This window comes from Coptis chinensis, chromosome 2 (genome assembly GCF_015680905.1).
Source record: "Coptis chinensis isolate HL-2020 chromosome 2, ASM1568090v1, whole genome shotgun sequence".
Lineage (NCBI taxonomy): Eukaryota > Viridiplantae > Streptophyta > Magnoliopsida > Ranunculales > Ranunculaceae > Coptis > Coptis chinensis.
The window spans coordinates 95230028-95255329 of NC_141457.1; the positions used below are offsets into that span (position 1 = coordinate 95230028).

The window sequence follows — 25302 nt, forward strand, 5'->3', positions numbered from 1 at the left end:
CGGCATATGCTGAAGCAGATGCAGCTGTCAGGTTGCCATACATGCTGGATAACAATTTGAACCATTTGGAGACTAGATCTTTTCGCTCAAGTACTATATCTTCCAATTCCAAACTAAGACTGCAATACTCATCAATGTATCTCTCAACTTGAGTTATGGCGGCGGAAACTACTTAAAAGCATTGTATTGCTCAAAGCATCCAAGCAACTCAGAAATGTCCGTTGCAGATGAAAGATTTAGTTAATTGAGCACATTACCAGTCAAATCAGCAAGTAATCTAACCACTGTAGACTTCCCAGATGCTGATGGACCTACCAATATGCACAACCACTGATGCTGCACACAGTGCGCAACAGATTCCAAGCTATGACGAATTCCTGGCAATATACTAAGTTGGCTCTTTAAAGTTTCAGATGGTTGGAAACGATTTCTTTCAATAACCGTGTTCCCCACAATCAAGTAACGTGGATTAACCTGCAGTCTTGGGTAAGGGTTTATGAATGGCTTCACCCCAAAAACCTCTGCATATAGTTTTACAACTTCTTGGCGGTCAGCTGCTGTATGCATCCTTTGAATGTAGACAGTGTTGAGAAAGACATCCTCCTTCAATAACCGGTGCACCTATAGACAGAATTATTGCTTATCACAAGACATGATTAACAAACAAAAAAAGGACTCCGATCTACAGAAGATAGGGGTGTGCATCGGGAATGAAATTGGTCAGGTTTGGGTCTAAACCGACAACCAAACCGACCTTATCAGTTTATATTTTTTTAGAACCGAACCAAACCAGCTGTATTATATTAACCGAACCAAACCAAATTAATTTCCAACCGAACCGATATCCAAACCAAACCAACTAGGTTATGGCTTAACTGATGTTAACCGACCCAAACCGACCGGTTTTTACATATTTTTAAATTAAATCAATTAAATATATATTTTTTAATATATATTATATATATCAGGTCGGGTTTGAGACTAAACCGATGACCGAACTGCCCTATCGGTTTTCAAATATACTTAACCGAACCAAACCAACTCATAAACATAACCGACCCAAAACTAACCAGTTCGGTTCGGTCGGTTTTGTCGGTTCAGCCGGTTTTATGCACACCTCTAACAGAAGATAAGGAAATTACACCTATGATCTGGAAAGATCGAATAATGTCATGCAAATTGAACTCCCACAGGGAACCCTCCCGTCCATAATTGTGAGAAATCATGTTATCCGAATACAATCTCTTATTGAAGAGTATCAACTTCGAAAGCAATGGTTTTGGGATTGACGGATGAAGTGAATTACATGTAAAAGTAGTCATCATCCACCAACTCATCAACATAAACCTTGAAAAAATGAAGAGGATCAACTTCCTAGCACTTATCAACAAACTAAAGAAATTTTTATCAAGCAAAGCCCAAACCTTAGTGAAACGATTGAGGAAGGACTTCGGAAGCCCTTTCCTGCCCCCACCCTGACAAGAAGGATTTTGGCAGGCAAACACTCGGAAAGATGTCGGGCACTTGTACGTCTGACCAAGCTCTGGAATGAAGACCTCAGCACGATGGTCAAGAATAGCAGTCAAACCCTGTTACCAATAGCATTATCAGCATTATGGCAGAAAGGTGTATTCCTAAAGAAGGAAAAGGCAGCACAGAAATAAGACTAATCATGCCTCTAAGACAGATTGTGGGGCAAGATTAAGTTCATCCAACAGTACCCAATCACCATTCTTCAGAGCCTGCAAAAAGAGACAGAATATTTGATATAACTGTGTCAAATTTAATAGAAATGTAAATCAACTGCAACAGTAAGGCATTTAACCTGAAGAAGGATTCCATCAGACCAGGCAAACCTCATTCCCTCCACATCCTCAACAGGTAAGTCAGACCCCAATAAATCCATGATGTCCGTCTAACAACATATTATATTCAAATTTGTGAGTCAGAGGTATATTGCATGGTAAATACCGGTGTGAGACATAAAAGAGCAATATGGAAAAAATGGACACCTGCTCAGAAAGGTTGATTCGCACAACCCTGTGCCCAGAATATTTGCCTATTGCAACGCCTAAGCTTGTTTTCCCGACACCTGGGCTACCTTCCAAGAGGACTGAAAAACATACAGACCATTTAAAATATGGTAAACAAGAAACTAATATTTAAAGAGATATTTCTGCGGAAACAATACTGTCGTAGGTACAAACCAAGCTTCCTAAGTTGCATTGCTCACAGTACCCACATTGCATTTCTACAGGTGGTTGGTGCCAAGAATTCAAATCCTCAGGCTTGCAATCATCATCGCCTTATAAAGATACAACCAAGAAAAGAAAATTTGATTAAGATACAACCAAGAAAAGAAAATTTGATTATGAGCAAGACAGGGACTAATAAGGCGTCCACTCGTCCTCCTACTGCAACCACTTGGACATAGAGAGTGCCATTCTATGTTAAGAAAACAAACCACGTTAACAAATAAGGCGCATAGACTAAGGCACTCTCCATGTAACGCCATACTAGCCTTTTTCTTATGGTGCGCTCCTTGGTGTGTGGGCACTTTTTAAGAAAATTTTTACTGTTGCGATGGGATTTGTTTTCTTTAGAGATTGTGGAGAGATTAGAAAATGATGATGAGACATATTTGGAAGAAGAAGCCCACTTGGAGACAATTAGGGAATGACAACAATCATGCATATAGCAATGGCGACAAGCAAATGGGGGGAGATTTAATATGCTTGCTTGGTTCAGACTTCATTATTCTTTTTCTTATTGGTTGTAGACCTTTTTAGCCTTTTTGAGAATTGTTCAAGACAATGTTAACTTATCCTGGAAGTTTTTTTGTATCGGTAAAATGTGATGTATGTATATATAATCATAAAGTCAAACTTCGTAGAATGAGACATCCCACTCAGATACAACAAAGGGAAAGACAAATACAAGAGCGATACTAGAAAAAGCTACAACCGTGTGAGAAAAACTAAAACAAAAGGACGATCATGCATAGCCGAAAGCAAGGAACCTCATCGTAACATAAAGTCCCCAGAACAATGTATCCGTCCCTCCTCCCAAATCTTTGACCATAGATAGACAATAATGATGTTTTTAGAACTAAAGAAATAGGAATATGAACTGTCTCTCATGGCCCCTTGGTCAAACATTGGCAGGTTGGGCCCGTGTTCTTGATAACAATTTTCACCTTCACCGGGGAAAGGCAGGGTTTGGGTATTGAATAAATAAAGCTAATGTATCAAATAAAACAAAGCAAAATAACTATGTTACATCAACACCCCATATTTTTAAAATAAACATTGTCGGATACGTATCCATGTGCCCTTGTCGACACCACGACACGGACATATTGTATGTGACATACCTCAGCCTTTTTTTTAATTTGCCGTGTTAGACCTTTCAGATCTGTGCGGATATGGACACGTGTCCGTGTCAATGTAACTTAGCAAAAAAACAGAAATAAACGAAAAACAAATATTAAAACTTTCTTGCATGACAGTGATGTTGCTTATGAAATGGCCATTCCTACTAACTTGTGACTTTTTATTGTTGCTCGAATTGTTGATTTGATGATCCCAGCTATATTTAAGATTTTCAAAGTTTGGTGCAACAATTGCATTGAGTGTTTCACTTCAAAATACACATAAAAATTTAATATGAAATAAATGACAATAAATATATCTTTACCTTTACTTATTTTGAATGGAGCAATACCAAAATACTTGTGGGATTGCACCACATTATCCAACATACTTTCTTTGCTTCTTCCAATTGCATCCCAGCCAAATTTGCAATTGAGATAATTGTGAATCCTCTGAATGAATATCGCTCTGCTGTTACAACAGTAAATCTTACTAAGCTGTACAACAGATGGTCACACTAATGGATATACCTAAATGAACATTCAACTACCGTACAAGGAAATCCTACAAGAACAAGCCTTTTGAGAACAACCAAATATTAAATAAGATCTATCCAATAGAAGTGCTATTATACTGCTATCGTAAACTAAGTAAACCAACAAAATAAGACGTATATCCAGAATTTTTCCTGTTCAATGACGCTTCAAAATGCAATTACTCCTAAAGCACCAAATCATGTCAGCCCAAGTGGAGCTATAACGTTAAACCAAATAACAAACTAAGTACAAAAAGGAGTGGAGCACTAATGTTAATCAAAAGATCAAATGGTGTTCCCTCAAAATGGTACCTCCAGATCTCACCAAATGCAATACAATCTCGAACGAAGCATACTCAAAAATGAAATTACCTATCAAAGAAAACATTATCGAATGCCATGGAACTATGATTTCCTTCACCAAACCCATAACCTCCAGGGAATATAAAAGATCACAAGAAAAGAAAAGGGGATAAAGACCACACAGAAACAACAGAACAGAGAATCCTCCACCAGCTGATATGAAATAGAAATGGAACAAAATTTAGAGGAAGTAAATTATTCCCTTCCTAAGATCATTAATCGTTAGAATATTCCAAGGCCTCACACTAAGGGAAGATAGAGACCGGGGATGGAGAGTGGGAGATAATTGTTACAGCTGTAGACATTAGTGGGGGCATGTGGAGATAAGCTAAGATCCCAATATTGTGTGTCTAAATGATCCCGTCACCATGGACATCATTGCCCACTAACTATATCAGTATTACATCCAACTTAACATAGCATTTGAAATTTTGAAAAATGGACAGATGTACAATCGCCATCTCCAACATCAGATCCTACATTGACAAGGCTAAAAACGCAAGAAAGCGGCAATTATCCAATATTATCAAGGTGGCTTCTGTGATGAGGTCACACAACTATCCGCCAAACATCTTGTTCTGTTGTTCATTGCCATTCTTAAACAATTGAATTGGTATAAAACTTGCATAATAAAAGGGACAAAGGAGGGACCTTTAGAGATTGGAGAAGAAATGATAAACACTACTCTCTCAGCTTTCCTGCATCATGCTTAGAAATACCAGTACCTGTACGAATCTTAAGTGAGTATAACATGCCAGATTTCAGTAAGAGAAATACAAAAGGAAATGATGTGAAGCCCAAACTTCAAATACAAAGTGCCATTATACTATTGAAGCTTATTTTCCTTCATTTGAATGTTGTTTTTATCTTTCTAAAAGTAGTCCCGATTCTTTTACATCGGTTCTGAGCAACTTGACAAATTAGGAACAGATATAAAAACTTCAAAGTTAGCCTCTACTTCCTTGTAGTGCTACTCCATAAGAAACAATTTTTTGCAACAAAATGTCTACATAAAGTGCACTGAAATACACAATACGGATACAGCACAAGGATGATATATTCATTCCAAACAGAGTATACCTAAACTTAGGCCATTGAGCAAAACGAGAAATGCGCCGTGCAAGAGTGCATAATTAGGTGACTCAAAACTTGTCACTGTCGTGTTCATAAAATCAACCCAAGAAAGGAGATCTCTCACTGTTAACGTTCTGCTCGTGTGTAACTGGCTAAACCACTGCAACCAAGTAATGGAAAAGTGTTATCAATAGCAACAAATTTATAAACAGAAGTTTTCTTTTTCTTTTTCTTGATCGGTAAAATATTAAATGTGTTGTGCATATATAATCATAAAGTCAAAACTTTGTAGGATGAGATATCCTACTCAAATACAGCAAAGGGAAATAAAAATACAACAGCGATACTAGAAAAAGCTACAACTCAGAAAAACAATAATAAAAAAAAAAGGTTGTGATCATGCATGGCCGAGCAAGGAACCTCATCTGAACATGAAGTCTCCGAATGACGCATCCGTACACTCCCCCCAAAAGTTAGACCACAGAAAAAAAAAATCATTTTATTGCTACAATCACCTAGTGGCACATCTATCAGAGTGCTCATGTTCCTCTCCAACCACAAAGCCCGAATGATAGCAGAAGGTAAGATGCTCCACATTCTGCATCCCTTAGGGGGAATGGACCCTAAGAACCCAAGAACACAATAGCTTTTTCACTGATCAAGTAACAACCCAATACAACCAGATTGGCTCACAATATAACTCCAGAATTCCCAAGAAAAAGGACAATGAATAAGAGTCAAATAAATAAAAAGAGACACTATACAATAAAAACTATCACAGAACAAACATTATTTCTGTTGAGATCAACACATCTGCTTTAACTTTGAATTCCAATGACACAAACTGGAGGAACAAACAGCTCGAAAGTGGCAACAACACTTTCAGGCTAATCTTAGACATTAGAGGACAAGATGGTAAATTCAATATATGGGGGCTTTGAACTCTAGAGTACTTAGAATGGACTTACAAAAAGCCCTCAGCCCAGACATTGAACACTTGTGATGTAGCAAACCAAATGCAAAACAGCTACTAACTTAAAAGTATTGATCTCGAACCTTACATACTGAACTATGTGAATGTGATGATCATCAAGAATAGTCTTATTCGTGATCATTGCAAAAGAACAAGTAAAAAACAGAAGCCCCGGTAGTTCTAAAATTCATATCAACAGGAAAAACAAAAAAAAATCCAAGAGGAGTCAAGTACATACTTCCCAGAACTTCAACATAGGATCCACAGTGTATGAGAGTGATTTTCCAACACAACTAGATCAACAAAAGGGAGAAAAAGAAAATGAGATCCGTTTAGGAACTGGAAGAGCAAAATAGAGAAAGAGAAACTTTGATTATTCACTATACCTCAGAGCAATACTTCGAAGCTCATTCATCTCACTAACAGGAGGAACCCATACCTCAGTAAACCTGTTCTGAAGAGCTGGAGATAGCTCTTTCTTCCCGAAATCACCTCCAGGATTCATTTTTGCAAGTAAGAAGAAATTTGGATGGGCAGTTATGTTCTCCAGCATAGATCCCCCTTTCTCCGCCAAAGACTGCAAAAATAAGGACGAGAGAGGAAATGGATTAATATCTTGGCACATTATATCTTGTCACATTATATAAGAGCCTAATTGTGAAATGCTTTATGCCCCTCGTCGCAAGGAGAGCCTCAAGCACCTTGAGGCCGCCCGTAATCCATTTACTCCAGTGAGATGTTTAATACACATATATGAAGCTAAAACTAATTTATCTGAATTGTGAAGCAATAATTGTCATGCACATATATGAAGGAAGAAATCAGCGCACCAATTTTTGTTCCAGTTCCAAGACACTGTTCAGTCTTTCAAGTATACTGTCATCAGCTAAGGAAATTTCATCCACTAGAAATAGATCACCATTCTTCATTGATTGAACAAGGGGTCCGTCATGCCACGTGAATATAGTCTGCCACTTCTGGTGTAGCTCAACTAAGTTCAACTTCATTTGCTCAAATGTAACAAGATCTCCTTCGGCTACATCGGTGTGTAAGGCTCGTCCAATCCGGTAAGTATTTGTAATATCATTCAGCTGCCTAAATGTTAGAGATGCTTCCCCAATATCAGAAGATAATGCCTGTGGGAACAGAGATGCACATTTCAACAAGAACAATCATTGAAAGAGCAACAAAAGTATATGGAACATATAGTACGCTCAATGAGAAATACATACAATAATTTCTGGAAACCTTAGAACAACATTTGATAGCATCAGTTGCTCAACTATATGTTTGAACTCCAAAGTCAACACTGATCTATCCCGAACAGGGTAGAAACCCTGAAATGAAAATAATAGAAGAACATCTCAGGTAAAGAAGCCACACAATATGCACTGGTGAGAAACCACTATAGTTGATAGGAAATATGCTTTAACCAACCCCTAGAAAATCCGACGTATCAGTGAATTGATGGCAATTCAAAATGTTTAAATTTCTCTTCAAATCAGTACTCAGTAACTGACAAACAGTTGTTTTGCCTCCACCTGTCTCACCAACAAGAAGGACAGGCTCACGCAACTTGTTGCAACGCTCAACCAGAAAATATAACCTCTGCATACTTCTAGTCCATATAACACTGCAATAAATGTATAAATAACAAAATAAGTCATCAAGAGTAAAATATTCTAAAAAAGTAAATCCACCAAAAGAAATAAATAAGTACAAAAGTTTTTGGTGTAAACCATACGTTCCATGATCCTTTGATAACACAGAGGTCGAGTCATTCACCTGTTCCAAGAACCATTCTCCAATTAGTAATGATTATTCCATACGGATTCTGCTTGACTCCACGTAACTAGAAAACCAATGTGCAATTATCATATAGAAAGAAGTGAATCATAGCAAACAGGGGCGGATCCGGAGGGGCAGGGCCCCCCCAAACTTTCACGAAAAAATAATAGTAGTATTGTGTCTCAGTTTTTGTCTGAGCCTACTCGTATCACAACAGGTCGCACTCATCACTTTTTAGAGACATGCTTGGTTTATGTGCAAAACTCGTGTTGGTGTCAAAACTTTTTACATAATACTAGACCTAGTCACCTAGACCCTATGGAACTACACTTTCCCTACCTACACGTGCCCATCAAAAAGACATAATCCTTGTGCTTTTGCAATATATCTAGACTCTACACTCTAGACAAACACCACATCCCAATCCATTTGACTCTACACCTAATATCATTATTTGTTTGTCTATTCTACATGAATATCATTATTTGATTCTACAAAAGAGTAATTAGTAATTAAAATAACGACTATATATTTGTGTTAGGGACGCTTTGGAAGCACTTTAGATATTATAATTTTTTTTTTAAATGCTTTGACGCTCTAACAACACTCCACTTTCGCCGCTTTGCTTTGGTTGCTAACTATTTACCCACCCAAAAAAGTTGTAGTGACTAGCACCCCGCCCAACTGATAATCTTGGATCTGCCCTGATAGCAAATCCAATTATGAATCTTGTTGAGATGCTTAGTTAGTCCCACATGGGGCATTGAAAGCCTTACATAATATGAGGGGTTGTTGAGATGTTTAATTTAGTCCTACATGGGACATTGAAAGTCTCGCATAACAATACATAAGATCTTGGGTCTCTCCACTCATTATCAATTGGTTTTGAGTTGGATGCTCTTAACAACACGTAGTTTCCATAGTATAACAAAACCAATTAGAAATAGATAGATCATATCATCATGAGGTTCTAAAACAGCATTTATGCGGTAGAATTTTAGGCTTTTAGCAGTCATCAAGGAAGGCGCCTATACTTGATGAGACAGATCACTATATAGCCTAAGAAAATGAACACTGGACAGCTAACTAACCAGCCAGAATTGAGTAACAAACAGACCTGCTTGTACAGATCAGCCTCGACAAGTGGATTCAAGTGTTTCTCCAAAATATCTCGAACAACTGCCTTTTCGTTATCATCTCTTCACCTTTCAGCTAAGAGAAAATAACCATCTTTTGCCAGATCTTCTTTTGATATTCCAAGTTCCCGGAAATGATTAGCCCATCGAAATAAGTCCCGCGGAGTAATAAAACCGTGTTTTCCAGCAAAAGCTTTTCTGCTCTGCCTATGCAACTGTAAATCTTTCATTACATCAACCATTTTTTTTTTGCATATTTCGCCAGAATTTTACATCTCTTTTCCAAAATTGTGCATAACTCATCTTCTGGAATTTCATCGACATGGATCTCCACAAAACAATTGCGGAAAGCTCGGGAAAGAATTTTCCGTCCCGCGTAGAATGTAGGTGGATTTTGGGTGGCAAAAAGCATAAAATCTGGATGAGCCTTGATTGTCTCCAGCAGCTCAGGTACAAAGAGCTCTCTGTTGTCGTCCAACAAGCGGTTTAGTGCTTCCAAAACATCTGATGGTGCGAGGTTAAGCTCGTCCAAGACTATCCAAAGATCCGGCTCGAACAGCCTTAACCAAGTACACCTTCACGAAAGACAAGCTTCCCGTAGCATCGGTAACATATGAACCCAAATATTCCTCATTGGATCAGTGTGCTCATGATTATTAATGCGCACAAATTCATGGCCATTAGCGTGAGCGGATAACGAACAAGGCTTGTCTTCCCACTAGACGTGGGCCCCTGTAAAGAAAACAGGATACCTTTTAATCAATATAGAGCGTGCAAGATCCTTAAATGCTCTTTTACACCTGTCAAAAATATAATCATCCGGGGAAGAATCAGATTCCGCCCTTTTGCAACCATCGATAACTATCAAAGGGAACATTGGCGGTATAGTTCCTTCTAACAAATATGAGCATATCATTTTGTTCATAAGCTTCAACGAGGTCCGTCCAATAAGGTCGAGAAAAACATACAAAATCCATCACGCAGGGCTTTCTCGAAATTCAAATTTTCTCTTTGCCTTTTTAAATATTCCGCAGCACGATATAGAAATCTCAAACTAAATTGAGGCTTCTGATTAGCTCCATCTTGCAGCCTCTCCTCAGATTCTCTCTTTGCAATTTTATAAAATGCAGGATTTTCTTAACTAGCTCACCATTACGCAGCTATCATCCAGAAACTGATTAATAAACAAAGTCAAGTCTTCATCATTTAGAATTTCATCAACAAAATATTCAGAAAATCTGCTCCTCACGGAGTACAGCAAGTCTCTTTCCAGCATCAGTTGCGGATTCATATAACCAAACAAGCGGAAAGCCGGATGACGCTTCTATATAATCAACATCTCCTCGTTCAGTTAAACAAAGAGAGCCATTCCCTCCCACCAGAACACCCATAAGTCTTTGTAATGTTTCTGGTGGGGCCAAATTTACTTCATCAAGTAATATCCAATGACCATTTCTAAGGGCAGTTATGAAAGCTCCTTCAACAAATGAAAATGCCATGCAAGATGAGGCATTAATCTGTCGGTGGGCTAGATTGAGTTTATCAGTAAAAAAAGCGTTCCCAAGCCTGAAAAACTTCTTCACTCAAAGGTCTCTTCCGCTTGCCAGCTCCGGCTATTCGCCTTTCACGCTGAGTAAGATCAAGAACCTTCTGAAGAGCCTTCTGTAGTGTCTCTAATATCTTTTTCCAGTTCTTGTCATTCCTATGCTTTCTCAAGTATTCGAGAATGCCAGGATTAACCTGAATAGAAAGAGGAGGCAAGTACAAGAAGTTACTAATAAAAAATAATAGTAAAATAAGATGAGATTTCAAAAACTTCCATATGGAGAATACCGTCTTAGAAAACAGCTCCATGAACTCATTATAAAGAGGAATGCATATAAATCGGGGATCAGTGGACTTAAGACCCCCTAATAAATCTTCAACATCACTTTGCTGGCTTAAGTTCTGCAAGGCAAATAATATAAGCAATTGATGTTCGACACATCATGTAATGAAGAAGGCATCTCAAAGCTACTGAAGTGAGTCGAGAGAGATTATACCAAGATAGTAAGTGGTTGACCAAGCCTGCTCGCCAAATTCTGTACAAGGGCAGTCTTCCCAGTACCAGTTTCACCAACCAAAAGAACAGGCTCATTGTGCTTAACAGAACATGCAATCTTCTCAAAAACGTGTAATGAACTAGGAATATCTACAAAAGGTCTTGTTTGGTTATGTACCTGAGGGAAACATATAAAGATATTCAAACGGAATAAGAATAAGAATAATCCAAGGAATCATGTTCAAATTCAAAGCTTAAATATCACACATACCACATTTCTACTCCAATTCAGGGTAATTCGACCAATCTGAAATCCAGATGGCAACTCCTACAGATTTAAAGAGGTAAAACCTAAAGTAATGAAGCGGAAAGATAAGCAATAAACTCAAAAACAGATAATCAATAGACCTGAACTTAAGGCTTATGATGGGGATGTAAAGTTTCTATTTCTAAGGCCGATACTCCCCAGATTTTCGCAATTTCTTTCATTATGATCAACCGATTTACACAAGAAGCTGAGGAAGCTGCAAAAATATCTACAGCCTGGACAACAAAAACCTACTCATTAGGGACAAAATAGCAAATATAAGTAGTTCTTTGTCGCAAAATGAGCCGCAAGTATCCCACCTCAACATAAATGATTTTACGTTCGTGGGCTGACAAACTATGCCCCAGAAATCCTAAGCTTTGTATGCGTTTGCACCACTTCAGCAGATCTCTGCCATTGACATTCAAATTGATAATGTATAACAAATTTTGAAGGAGAGTTAAAAGAAACAAATGTGGGAAAGGCTTCTCCTACCGCAATGAAAATCTGGTAAACAGCTGAGACGCACCAAGCTGGTGTGAATGAGAAGACCTAATCCTTTCGTAGGCTTCTGTCATTGATACAAGTCATTATCATTAAGCATAAAAATGTTCAAGCAGTTAGCACAATGAAATCTACACACATACCTATAAGGTTCTTAGCAACAGCTTCCAACTCTGGGTACACCTTATTAATTATAAGTAAGAAATATTCACTTGTACATGGACTAATCAACACTCTCCTCCACAAGACCCCAAGCGTGCTCTTACCTACTTGCCAAAACATCATACAGTCAGACATAGAGCTCTATGTGGTGGTACCACGTCAACTTTTCAGCACAGGTGGATGAAACATTTAAGTTGCAATTAGATATAAATGAGCATAGCAACAAATAACTAATGAAACTGAGAATAACAAAGATATTGAGCCAAAGAAAAAGAAGCTAATAAAACCACTTAGAGGAATATTTGCATTTCCAGTTATCCCGACAGCAAGTTTGATTTGTGAGCTTTCACTAGCCAACTAATTGAGGAGTTTCAAAGTTCAATCTTAAGATGGGATTCCTTGCTCGGCCAAGCATGATCATAGTTTTTTGTTGGGGGTGTTACTTCTTCTAAGAGCCAACAAAGAAGAAAAAAGAAGCAAGAAGGCCTTCAAAAATGGATTTGTTGCAAGCCCGAAGAAAAATAAGTCCTCATCATCCCAATGCATAACGAGAGTGGATAAAATTACAGAGTACAATGTAAGACAAATACAAATCAAAATTATACGCATAAAATGTTTGAGACATCCACTTTAGTGAGTTATTCATGAACATGAGTATAATGGCACAACACATTGAAAACTGAAATGGAGAAGAACACATAGCAAACCTTCTGACTCACCAGAAACATCATCAGTAACCATCGTGGCAAATAACCGAAAGCTGTCAGATACACTTATTGCCTGCAAATACATTTTGACACACAAAGGGAAGAAGTTATTGGTACCGTCATCATTGTACTTACGTTTCAAAATAACATCACCTCCACGTAATAAGGTTTATTGTCCTAAATAAATTCCAGGGTATACAACAAAATAGATAAAAGAAAATTATTCATTCCACCGAACCTCAAGGGCTAATTACCTAAATTTATAGAACGAAAGTAATATCACAATACAAATTATTTTCTCTGAAAAAACGAAAGCAATAAACCATCATCTAACGAGAAAGGGGGCATTGATCAGTTCTATTCATCAGACAAACAAAAAGAAATTTAGTGTTAAAACAATTTTTCCTATCAGTCGCCATACACATGCAAACATTAGAACCACGAAGCACAGACTTTGCAGAAATTAGAAGGTGTCTACCACTTTATTAGGTAACCGCAGACCAACAAAAATTATGTAGTACATCATAATTCATAATGGCTTGAGGTTCATAACCACAACCAAAAATCACAAACACAGTGATGAACATGAACCCTTAAGCAAAAGACACCCGTTCTTATCAAATTGGCAATTTCTCCATAAGCTTGAAATTGTGATGAGGACAAACACTATGAAAGGCAACATGATAGAACATAGGTGGGACACCCCTAGAAATTGGGTGGAATACTCCCAACATTCCGCCTCAGCGGGCCACACTGGAAATAAAAGCAAGCGGGCACTTCCTTTTTCTTTTCTTTTTGCAACTGCATCTTGAGAGACTGGAACCTGACACCTCTTATAAGTTGTGCTCTCATACCATGTCGAATTGCCAATTTCCCCATAAGCTCGAACTCTATGAATATAAAGAGGAGGCTCGGGGGTGGGACACACCTAGAAATAGGGTGGAATAATCTTAACAGTTCTAAACTGCAATGATTCTCTGTATGAACGAGGGACACTTTAGTGCTAGTACTCCTAAGTAGTGCTATATTAGGGAACGGAAACAAATCAGATGAATATTAGGTTTTTGTCCCAAGTGGCCCTGCATCTTATGAGTCTAGTGTCGATATGGGCTGACTATTTCTGGAGATGAGATTATCTCCAGCCAGCTCCAAAAGCATAGCGTGTACAATAGTTATGTATAAAGATATTTATGTAAGTATGTAACTACATGTAACCCTCCCCTAATATATAAATATATATGAGAGGTGACCTGTTTATATTGACATAAAAGGTATGCAGGACAAGCTGTATAGGATATCAATCATATCATACCTCCCCACTGCCCGCTACATACGAATTTGTGCATTCCATAAGAGGTAGTAAGATGGACTGTACATCTGATGGTGCTTTGTCAATATCCTCAAAAGACCACCCAAAATCCATTTAAAATAGCCTGTAGAATGTATATACATAAATGAATGAAAAATAATGAAAAAACTGTGAGACTGTACTTTATGCAAATTGACAAAGCTAGCACCATACTAAAACAAACCTGGGTAAGAGAGCCAAGCTGCCATCGGAATTCACCAGGTCGCTCAGTGCAGACATAAGCCCCAATTAATGTTTTGCCATCCATCTGTTCATCCATGTGAATAGACAAAACTGAACAAACAAGAGAGAACAATTGACAGTTATAATAATTCAAAACACTCTAGATCAAAACATAAAATCACTTCATGAACATCAAACATTCATTAAAGCCACGTAAGATCAAAAACCGTGTACGAAAACGAAGAACGGATTACATAACAAGAGTTTCCATAATGTGTAGCATCAGCACATGATTTACACAGTAGACACACTACACTGCACTTATGACATCTCTAGTCAAGTTCGACATACAATAGAAACAACATAGATTGCCAAAGAAGTTGTCATATAACAAATGAATTACAAGAACCGAAAGTTGTACTACAACTTAGAGATCCAATGTAATATAATCAATATTCCTGATTGGTCCTGATACAACATATGATGCCTGATAGAGATGTTTTATAAAAAAAAAAGACGTGGTCTTAGAAACAGAGTGCCACCCTCATTTTAAAGCGATATCCACGGCCATAACATAGCAATTAATCCAACAAGAAATGTTGCCTAGAATTCAACCAAGGTATAGACATTACGTAGATGAGCTTCACTTTTGCTAGGGAATTATAATAGATGAGCGCTCTCCATGCCACTTCCGCAAAATGTATTGGCCCATATAATAATATAGGTACTTAACCTATTTAGTTCTTAACTCATTCTTGCTTTTACTTTGAATAAAGAAAATATGTACAAACTCCATAATCCGTATAAGTATTTGTTTTGGTTTCTGTTCACTTGAATAAGACCAAAGGAAAAAGAACTATACCACGCCCACACAAAAGGAGCAAAATCAGGTATAGATTACCACATAAATGTAGAAACAATGAAGATTTTCAGTTTCGCATAGAAGCTTGAAATCAACACTAATGCTAGAGTTCTAAGGGACATCTCCCCAGGAGCTATAGAAAGTTTCTATTAGGTCAAACCCCGTTTTTCTAATATATATTGTGAATGATACAAGGCTGAAACGAACTGAGGCCTTATCCTCTTTTTCTTTCGTTTCTCTCCAAACTTTCTTCTCCATTAACAATCATATAATTTTACTACTAACATTAGTATTATGAATTATGACAACAGAGAACGCGCCTCGGTTCCCACTAACTCTGGCCAAGCAGCTGATCAGTGCCGTTTTCCCTGCACCTGTGGGGCCAATGGGGCCATACAAAAGGACAGGCCATTTTTGACTAACTACCATAAGGACCATCTCAAAGTTCATTCTCACAGCTGAAGTTAAGAGAAATGAACACTCCAAAGACGACGGATTTGCATTCGTTCAAAATACAAAATGAACTGAACTTAAAAATGATGATAGATCAACAATTTCCATTATTAAACAATAACTTGGCACTATTGTTAATTAACTTGTACCCTGCTTACCTACTTATGTGCCTTCTATTCTTTCTTAATGTCTTAATCTCATTGGTAAGTGACAGGGAAACATTTGACCGCCTAAAATCAAAAGATTTCAGACGGTTCTCTTGATTGAAAACAAGGTCTCTATCAACATATGCCCCCATTTCCAGCACATTTGCACCAAGATACCACCCAGCCTTTTCTAAAGATACATCTCGACAGAACTCCTCCCATCTGCAAACAGAAAAAATTGAGCATAGGTCGCACAACATTTGTAGTTTGACAAAAGACCAACCTTAAGAAGCATTCGAGAGCTTTCTCTACATCCATGGTGAAGTTTATTGTTGTGTTAGCTTTCTCTGCATCCTTGGAGAAGTTCACTGTCACCCTTTCACTCATTTTCAACGCGATAGATAATATCTGTACTGCACACCATCTAATGTCGAAACCAATATTTACAAGGTCCAGATCCTTGCCGGAAAGAGCACTTGCAGACTGATGTACAAGGTCCAAGAGAGAGGACCAGTCCCACAATGCAGAGAAGATTTGGGATTCCGCCAGCAGGAGGCGAAGGGATGCACGCACAGCATCCAATAGTTGAGCGCCATCCTGGTAAAGATAAAGAAAATGATCAAATTAAGTATTTAGTCCTACCCACAACAATTGAGAAACACTGTAAACAAATTTTATGTCGGCAATTGGCTCCCACCTATTTGACATGCAAATACAAGTAACACAGATTCTAAAAATGCTAGCCAATTGCCATGGAGATTTGCATATCAAACAAGGAAGGGGTTCTAGGGACATATTTTAGCTTAACACTAAAACAAACTCAAAATCGTTAGGGCATTTATAAGTTTTGAATTAGGCTAATTTTTTGTTGATATGATCTCCTAACTATTCTAAACATTCTCACAAATAATAAAAAAATCCAAAATTCAAAACTTGTTTAATGTAGTTAACAATTTACAAAATTTGGCTAATTGTAGACCGTTCATTTTCACCATTGTTGATATTGTATTTAGCAAGTTTATAATATATATATATTTTTAAATATTTGTGACAATGTTTAAAAATAGTTAGAAAATCATATCCACAAAAATTAGCCTAATCCAAAACTTATAAATGCCCTAACAATTTTGAGTTTGTTTAAGTGTTAAGATAAGATATGTACCTTGAACCCCTCCCATCAAACAATGTAAAATGTCCCCAAAGATGGGGATATATCCACGATAAAGAAATTGAGTATCGATAAACACTCATATCCTGATATTTTGTACTATGGTTTGAAGTTTGAACTGCCCGATTCAAGTTATGAACTGGTGAACCGGTCAACTCGGTTGTTCAAATGTTAAAAAATGTGTTTAACTTTGGAGTTTTCAATTAACCTGGCCGTGTTGATTCAACCAAATACTTCCTTTAGTTGCCTCAATTATAATTGAGCCATTATATATCGCTAAATCTCGATGTCTTCGTGTGTCTCGTACCAAAACTAATGGCGTAACGATTTTTCTCTAACAAAGAACTCTGCGGTTTTATTTGAACTAGTGGTCTAACCTCCGGTCAAAAACCAGTTCGACTTTGACCCAAATCGGGGTAAGGTTGATGAAATTTAGTCAAATTTCCATCGGTTCGACTTCTTGATACTCAAATTTCATGGGGTCATCTTTGGTCAATGCAAATTTCAAAATTTTGCGAAAAGAGGAAACCAAAGCAACCCGAAAATTTGGCAAAATTTGGAAACCAAAAATCCCCGCTCTATCATTATTTTGAATCCTTTTGGAAACCTCAATATCCCCTTCGATGCGCCATATATGAGGAAACAAAACCTCCCTTTCTCTCTCTCTCCTCCTTTGCCTCACCAGGCTGGTACACACTCTTTTCTAACCTTTGGCATGCGATATTCTAAACTAGCTAGGGTAAGTAGAATACTCCACTCATCTCTCCATTAATTGTTAACAAATTGTTTTTCATCTCTCTTTCATTTATGGTTTTTTTTACGTTTGCTTAGATTTTGTTTGCATTGATTACGCTTTAATTTTCTTGCTTCAAGCGTATGTTTTACTGAGGATGTTTTATATTTTGTTAGTTATTGATGTGAATTTAATATATCGATACTATTCGGTTTTGCTTGGTTTGAAGATACTTTTATTTTATCTTATTTGTTTTGAAATTAGTATCTTCATCTTTTATTATTTTTTTAGTTGGTTCAAGGGTGTTTACTTCACAATGATTTTATTTAGTTTGAAATTATGGGGGTGCTTCAATTTCATAAACTCTAAAAAATAATAGAGCAAAAAAAATCTTGTTTCTTGAGTAAATTGGACGTATTTTTCAAGTGGTGGACGAGAGCGATCTAGGTTGGGGGGATTCTGTTGGGACAAAGGGAGTTTGGTTGGTTTTAAATCATCCTCAAGCGTCCCACTTTGGAGCATTGTGCTTTGGAACGGACCTATTCACTCACAAGAAACGAGGCCTCAAGATAGTAGAACCAAATACTTATTCACTTTGCAACCCATGGCAAAGAAAATGTATAGCTATATTAAAATGTGTCCATGTATTTAAGTTAGTTAAAATTCACCATCGACCAAATCATGTCATATACATTCTACATATTTGGTACAAAGGTTTAAATTCAAGAAAACTAGATAAATTTGTCCAAAGTATACATAGCAAAATAAATATGCAACCCCGCATATTACTACCAAAAATATCTACAATATTTAGCCAATAATTAAAAAAAGCGCTATATATATGCGGGACTAGTTCGATGCAGACTAGGAATACTTCACTTGGTCATCTATGTTTGCTTAGTGTGTTTACACTTAGGTGTTCATTCTGTGTCCGACCATACTTCTTGTAATTAGAGTAGGACTACATTAAATATTCACGTCGTGTGTATAATTTTTGTTGTTGTTCATCATGTATTTTGGACAATTTGTAGTTTCTTTAAGTTTGTTATATATATATTAACTTGTGTAAATGGCACCACACGATGAAGCGGTGGTGTTTAGTTTTGTTACAAAGCTTTCAAGACTTGTGTTATCTTTTGTGTTGTGGCCTTGTGGGTGGCAACTTGGCTTGTTCGAGGACTTCGCGTCATCGAGTCACCACACAGTGCGTTCCATAACCGGTATGCCCCAAGGGGACCACGATAACTTTTTCTATATAAATGATGCATAAATTGCTTAGGCTTAAGAGTCATGGAAAATAAATAGATTGTTCCATGTTATGTGATTTCATTATTGCTGGTGACCCAATCCCCATATGTTGACCGACTGGTACACATCGGTTATGTCATGGTGTTATATCCATGTCGGGATACAATACCACTCTCGCACCAAACATTTTATACTAGGTGCACTTTTAGATGTGTTGCATTGCATATAGCCACGCCTCAAGTTTGTGAAGAAGGTGAGATTAGGTTTGTTTACTTGTCTTGTTAGTGAGTTGTCTCTTTTGAGAAAAAAAGAATGTGGGTGACGGAGCAATTGAAATTGGACACTTTGGGATGGTTGACCCAATTATGGTTGGATATAATATCCCCATTTGTTTGAATTGTATCTAAATTTCTTGATTTTGATGTACATTCTCTTTAACTTAAGTCACCTTTTTTCTTTTCTTTTTTATCCTTGGGCAGTTCCTAGTATCTCATACCCCATCATTTTGGGATCGTGGGCTAACTTACTAGAGTAGTTAGGGTTTCAAAACAGACTTAAAAAGGTAAATTGATGATATTGGAGGATAGTGTTTTGGGAACAATGCTAGGTGGGGCTTTTGCTTGGTATAGCTCTAACTAAAGGCAAGTGATTCTACATTGGTAGAAAATGGGTATTAAAACAATAAGCTTTAATGCTCTATTGTCATGCATACTAAACTATCAAATACTTAATATTGCTTATAAATCACGTGGGTGGGGGAGTGGAGTGGAGGAGAGAGAGAGAGAGAGAATTGGGTGATGCAGGGAGAGGGGAGAGATGGGTGAAGGAGAAAAAGAAAAAATGAGAGAGAAGATGAGGATAGACGATTTAAACCAACCAAGTTGGTTTTGTGCCTATAGCCCCTTTTCGCCAAAAATCGTTCCTCACTCGGCCACTCGATTATCTCCATATCGTTCATCTCTTTTTCAATTTGTAATGTATTTGAGTATGCACAGGGATGCAATTTTGTACTCCTCTACTCTCCACCTTTGAAAGCCTACACAGTGTATTGTGGAAAAGACCGTCTTGGGATACAACTCATTGAATGCGAGTTTGGGTTACCTGAACCCCTAACCTTTTCATAACAAAAGAACAAAAAAACATTACATTTACTGCATTCACACTTCTTAAACAAGCTTTGGAGCTTGTGTGGTGCTCAAATTTATTGCAGTTTAGTTAACTATAAGAAAATAAGAGGTCGATCTCTTAACACTGCATTTGACTAAGCCTTTCCCATTTACCGCTCTCAACGTAATTTAATTGCTTGCACGAGTGTTCTTTGCATCATAGCATTGTACTGATTACCTCCATCTCTATGGAATTAGAAAAACTTGAAATGCTTATTGCTTGCATCTTTCCTTGCATTACCTTTGTTATGATAATAAGGTATTTAGGTCATTCTGTAAGGGTATTGTAATCAACTGCAGGGCATATATTTGGGGTATGTATATATTTGTATTAGGTTTCTAGGGTTATTGAACAAGTCAATAGAATGTAGCCTTTAGATTTGTAATACCTTAACACTATTGTCTTTGCATCAGGTGTTGGTGAGCTCTTACTATTGATTCTAAACATGCACATTTCATATGTTCTTCTAAATGTTGATTTGCTAAACCGTAGACCTACTAGGCCATTAGGTCTAGCTCAAGACTCTTCAGAAGCAGGAATTTCCATGGTTATGACTTCAATTAGTTACCTAGAGTAAAGTATTTTACTTAGTTCATGTTCAAGAATTAATATGTTGCAAAACGTTGCAGACTAGTGATAGGTAGAGCAATAAAAACAGTGAGATAATGATTGTAAACAAAATCGATAAGTAAGATTAACTACTAATTGTTTACTTGGACTCGAGATTAGATGCCATTTACTTGGAATTTCATTGCTTCTCTTTTTTTCTGGTTCCACTATTTTCTTGAATTTCCTAAGAATCATATGAAACTAAAAATTTGAACCAACTAACAAAATCTATATTCAACCAAATACTATATTTTGGAATTATTTATGTTCCGAAGTTACACACTTATCCAAAAAGCTTGGTGCCTAAGTATCATCTAAAATAGATCATCATATTTGTCCATCACTATCCAAAATGCTATTGTGTAGCTATTGAACTCCACCCTACTAGAAAATTTTCCTAACTTCGTGCCATTCATTATGTAAATGTGTGCAACATTCATTCCTCCAAGGCTCCATGGAAGTCGCAAAATCCTAGCTCACTTCATTAACACTCAAAACTCACAAAGCATTATCATGTAGTAAAGTATGCCATTAAAAACGCTTCACTAAAAATTAGTATATACAAATAATTGTCTATATCAATATGTTTGACATACATGATAGTATGTCATATGAATAGTCATATCCAAGAAAGTATGTCATGAGTATCAAATCATACTCCTAGGGTTAGATTCTTTATAAAATCCATGGAATGTTGGTGAATTCAATGGAACCATTATGTTTCATTTCATCGGATCCCAAATTCAACTCGTAAAGGCCTACCCGAAAGCAGATAAAACGGCTATCTCGCATCAAGTATGTTGAATTGTTTGATTCCCGAAGTTTGGAATGGAAAGGTTGAACGACTTGGACTTGGCATTTTATGATGAACGATCGAGGAAGCGGCCGTGGTGGCTGCAAAAGGATATCTTCAATGGTCTCTTTATGAGGAAAGCATATTGGTATTTAACATTGCCCTCGAATCTTGGGCCGAGGATTAGGCTACCAGAGACTAAATCCCCACCAAAGTCGCATACAAAGCTGTTTTAGGTTTAATGGTACTATTGCTATTATGTTCGGTTCAGGGGTGAGGAGAATAATGCTCTTGAAATTAGAATTTAGGGTTTTACATGATTACGACAACGAGGTTGTGGAGTGAACCGAGGACGATTCGTTGGACAAATTGTATTCACTATTCACTACATTACCGTCACCTATTTTTTGGTTGACCTTTCCACGAAAAAATATTGCGGTTTTTGAATGCAACGACGAAGGTATCCTTAGAGTACGATTTCGGTGAAGAGAAGTTGTTATTTGTCAAAAGAATCCCAACCATCGGCAATCACTCCATTCTCCCATTCATGTCAGACATCAATCTTTCTTGTTTATTATGGATTCTGGTTTCTTATGCTTGTTCTTTAAATAAACAATGTAGCTTCGTTATACGCCAATGTAGTATGCGGTTATCTTTGTAATTAAACGAGAACATAATCAATTTGTTTGTTTGTAGCAGTCCCTAATCAAATAGCAGTCATAATGAAATAGCCTAATCAATTGTACAGGTTTTGGTGTTTAGGGGACAACGACGACGATGACTTGGTACGAATCGGTGGAACACGACTGATGTGTGGACCGTTAATGGGTGTAGAACGGACAAGATGCCACACAAGCTCCCTTTATTTTAGGGCTAAATCTACTGTGCGCGAGATGTATGGTACGCCCTCACATCTGGGCCACTCATCCACAGGGGTTGTGTGTGTATTGCATCACGAAGTACGGATCCAAAGGCCCTCACATCCTGCGCACGATACATCTTAGAGACCATAGATGCAGTACTTCGTGATGCAATACACGCTCACCCCTTGTGTGTGAGTGGCCCAGATGTGAGGGCGCACGATACATCTCGTGCACAGTAGATTTAGCCTAAAATAAAGGCAAAATAAAGTTTTGGAACACGTGTTGGACAGGTTTGTGGGCGAGTTATCATTGCTGTTATGGGAATGCGAAAGTTTTTGTCAGTTTTCGAGGTTTGTGCAGGTAAGGGTTTTTGCCTTTACGGTTTGTGAAAGGTTTTCGTCCCTTCATTCTTCAATCAAAGGAAAGGCAGAGCGCTAGAAAGAAAGAAATTTTTTCCATCCTTTGCTATCAGGTGCGTGCTTTTAATAAAAATTTGATCTTTCTTCTTCTTTTATTTTGCAATGTCAATGACCCGATGATAGTTTGAGTGGGGGAAGTTTATGTTGATCGATGGATTGAGAGAACTTTGAGTGATGAAGATGTTAGGGTTAAAGGAGTGGAGGTGAGGCTTCATCGCCTTTGCCATTGGTACTAATCGAGGCAAGTCCTCATCCTACGAGGAGGAACCGGGAGGTATATTCACAATAATTTTAGATCTTCAACTCACGGGATTAAATCAAGAATCAAAAATTCGGGTAAATTTTCTTCCATTAACCAACGTGGATTTCCCCACCAACCCTCGACATCGGATAATTTCATGAAAATTTCCTTCCCCGAAATCACCTGAAATTTCACTCCTCTCTCCAGTCTCCACCACGTCCACCAAACTTAAGTAATATATCATTTTGGAAATCATTTTATTTTGGAGCATTTGTACATCTTTATAGAGCTTAAATCCGGGCTATTAAATCGTTGAGTACTCCCGAATAATCGGTGAGTACTTTCGCTACTCATTTGCTTAGCCGACCGACTAACAATTTAATCCCCGATCACAATCGGCTCAAAACTCCTCAAGTACTTTCGGCCGATTAGGCCCGATTAACCGAAAAGTAATTGTGTTCACTATTTCAATGTTAAACATTGAACTCAACATTTTGCTGATTTGACCAACCCTCGATTCGTAAAGTTCTACACTTTAATCATATTTATTTTAGTTGATTGAGTATTTTAATTGTTTATTGATTGATTGGGTTCTTAATTGGCTTCATTATGTTGGTATTTCAAAGTTAAATATATTTAATAATTATTTGTAAAGAAATGTAGTGTTATGAAAAATCATCCACTAATCCCGACCGATTACACCTACTCACTACTAAGCTCTTCAAAGCGAGTAGCGATTCATTTAACCGCATATCTTTAGTAGAGGTAGGGTGGTTGATTGGTACCTCGAGAGTTATAAAAACTTTTTATTTCGAGGTTTAATATGGCTCGGACAAATCGAAGTAGAAATGGTCCGAACTTTCAAGAAAGAAATCAACGTATTATGCGCATCATCGTCGTTCTAGGCAGTCTAGGTATCGAGGGCGATATTCTTCTTGAATCAATATATCGATATAGAAGCGAAAAGGCAGCCCGAAAGCGAGAGCCATCATGACTCCTCCCCAAATGCAAAGAATGATCAACTTAGTAGATGAAGAATTAGCTGCTTTGGGGCCATGGTAAGGATCAAAATGGTCAGTCCCTTTTCAGTTGTCATTTTGGTTTATGGATTATGAATAGGATAAATGAACTATACCACGGACTTAGTTGGTAACTTGGTAAACACATGTATTGTTGGCCATTTTCTATGTCGTCACTACCGCCGCATATTAAGGTTATCAACCGATCGATTAAGTAAATATGTCTTTTATTTAGAACGAAGGCAAAAGGTGATGAACAATGTTCAAGTCCCATCAACTAATGCTAAGAGGAATCGATTAACGCGATCAAGCAATCAATCCAATGCTAGGAAACTGCGAAAAATCACCGGAGAGGGTATGGAAGAGGCAATTCATGGCATGGAAACCGCTGCGAGTTTCGAAAAGGGTTAAATAATATGAAGAGACAAATTCATTGGTTCTAGTGTTGAACATCTGAAGAAGCAAAGATCATTCTTTGAATTAGAAAATGTGCGACCTAGATAGCATTACTTTCATTAAAGCTTTAGAGCTCCTTGATGATGACAAAAAGCAAGGGTGTTCATGGTGTTAAAAAATTTGAGGCGTAGGAATGGTTGCTATATCATCTAGCCAAAAATGATTTGGAATGTGGGAAGTGGGAACTAAAGTGGTGATCCATTTTGTGTTTGTTCTTTGAACCGCATATCTTTTCGGGGGTCATTCGGTGCTTTAGTTAGTTTTTTGCCTATAAATTTAGAATGTGGATACTGGATGCTAATGTGATTATCCATTGTATATGGTGCTGAAAATGTATATTTTGTTCGGATCATTAGTTGCTTTGGTTGTTTATGAGTCCTATTTAGATGATCGGACCCCAATTTGTGTTGGGCGGACCCACAAAAAACAATTATTACAAATTGTGCCATTGGTTTCAAAAAAATCTAAAAAAAACAATTATTACAAGTATGCCATTGGTCCCCAAAAAATTGAATTCGAAACCCCAAACTTAAACGACCCTGGCTAGGTCGTTTGGACTAAGTCCCAACGATTTGACCACACGTTTGGGACTTAGTCCAACGACACTCCAACCCACACCGGTTAAGAGCCCAA

At 37.5% G+C, this 25302-nt stretch overlaps 1 pseudogene across 1 annotated transcript in view; it reads right to left on the minus strand.

The window, feature by feature from the left end:
• The window catches only part of LOC147519242 (midasin-like), a 46305-nt pseudogene that overhangs the window by 3671 nt on the left and 17332 nt on the right, over window positions 1-25302 (minus strand). The window contains exons 3-32 of the transcript XR_015213138.1: window positions 16237-16550; window positions 16060-16175; window positions 15675-15728; window positions 14494-14603; window positions 14274-14394; window positions 12974-13034; window positions 12236-12358; window positions 12084-12159; window positions 11909-11999; window positions 11690-11824; window positions 11553-11609; window positions 11283-11459; window positions 11074-11187; window positions 9222-10980; window positions 8061-8101; window positions 7754-7949; window positions 7549-7653; window positions 7147-7452; window positions 6703-6893; window positions 6555-6609; window positions 5350-5503; window positions 4939-4994; window positions 3697-3868; window positions 2208-2288; window positions 2013-2113; window positions 1826-1915; window positions 1677-1742; window positions 1425-1589; window positions 1143-1347; window positions 42-621 (exon numbers count right to left, since the gene is read on the minus strand). The product of XR_015213138.1 is annotated as a midasin-like (transcript). The remainder of the gene's footprint in view (window positions 1-41; window positions 622-1142; window positions 1348-1424; window positions 1590-1676; window positions 1743-1825; window positions 1916-2012; window positions 2114-2207; window positions 2289-3696; window positions 3869-4938; window positions 4995-5349; window positions 5504-6554; window positions 6610-6702; window positions 6894-7146; window positions 7453-7548; window positions 7654-7753; window positions 7950-8060; window positions 8102-9221; window positions 10981-11073; window positions 11188-11282; window positions 11460-11552; window positions 11610-11689; window positions 11825-11908; window positions 12000-12083; window positions 12160-12235; window positions 12359-12973; window positions 13035-14273; window positions 14395-14493; window positions 14604-15674; window positions 15729-16059; window positions 16176-16236; window positions 16551-25302) is intronic.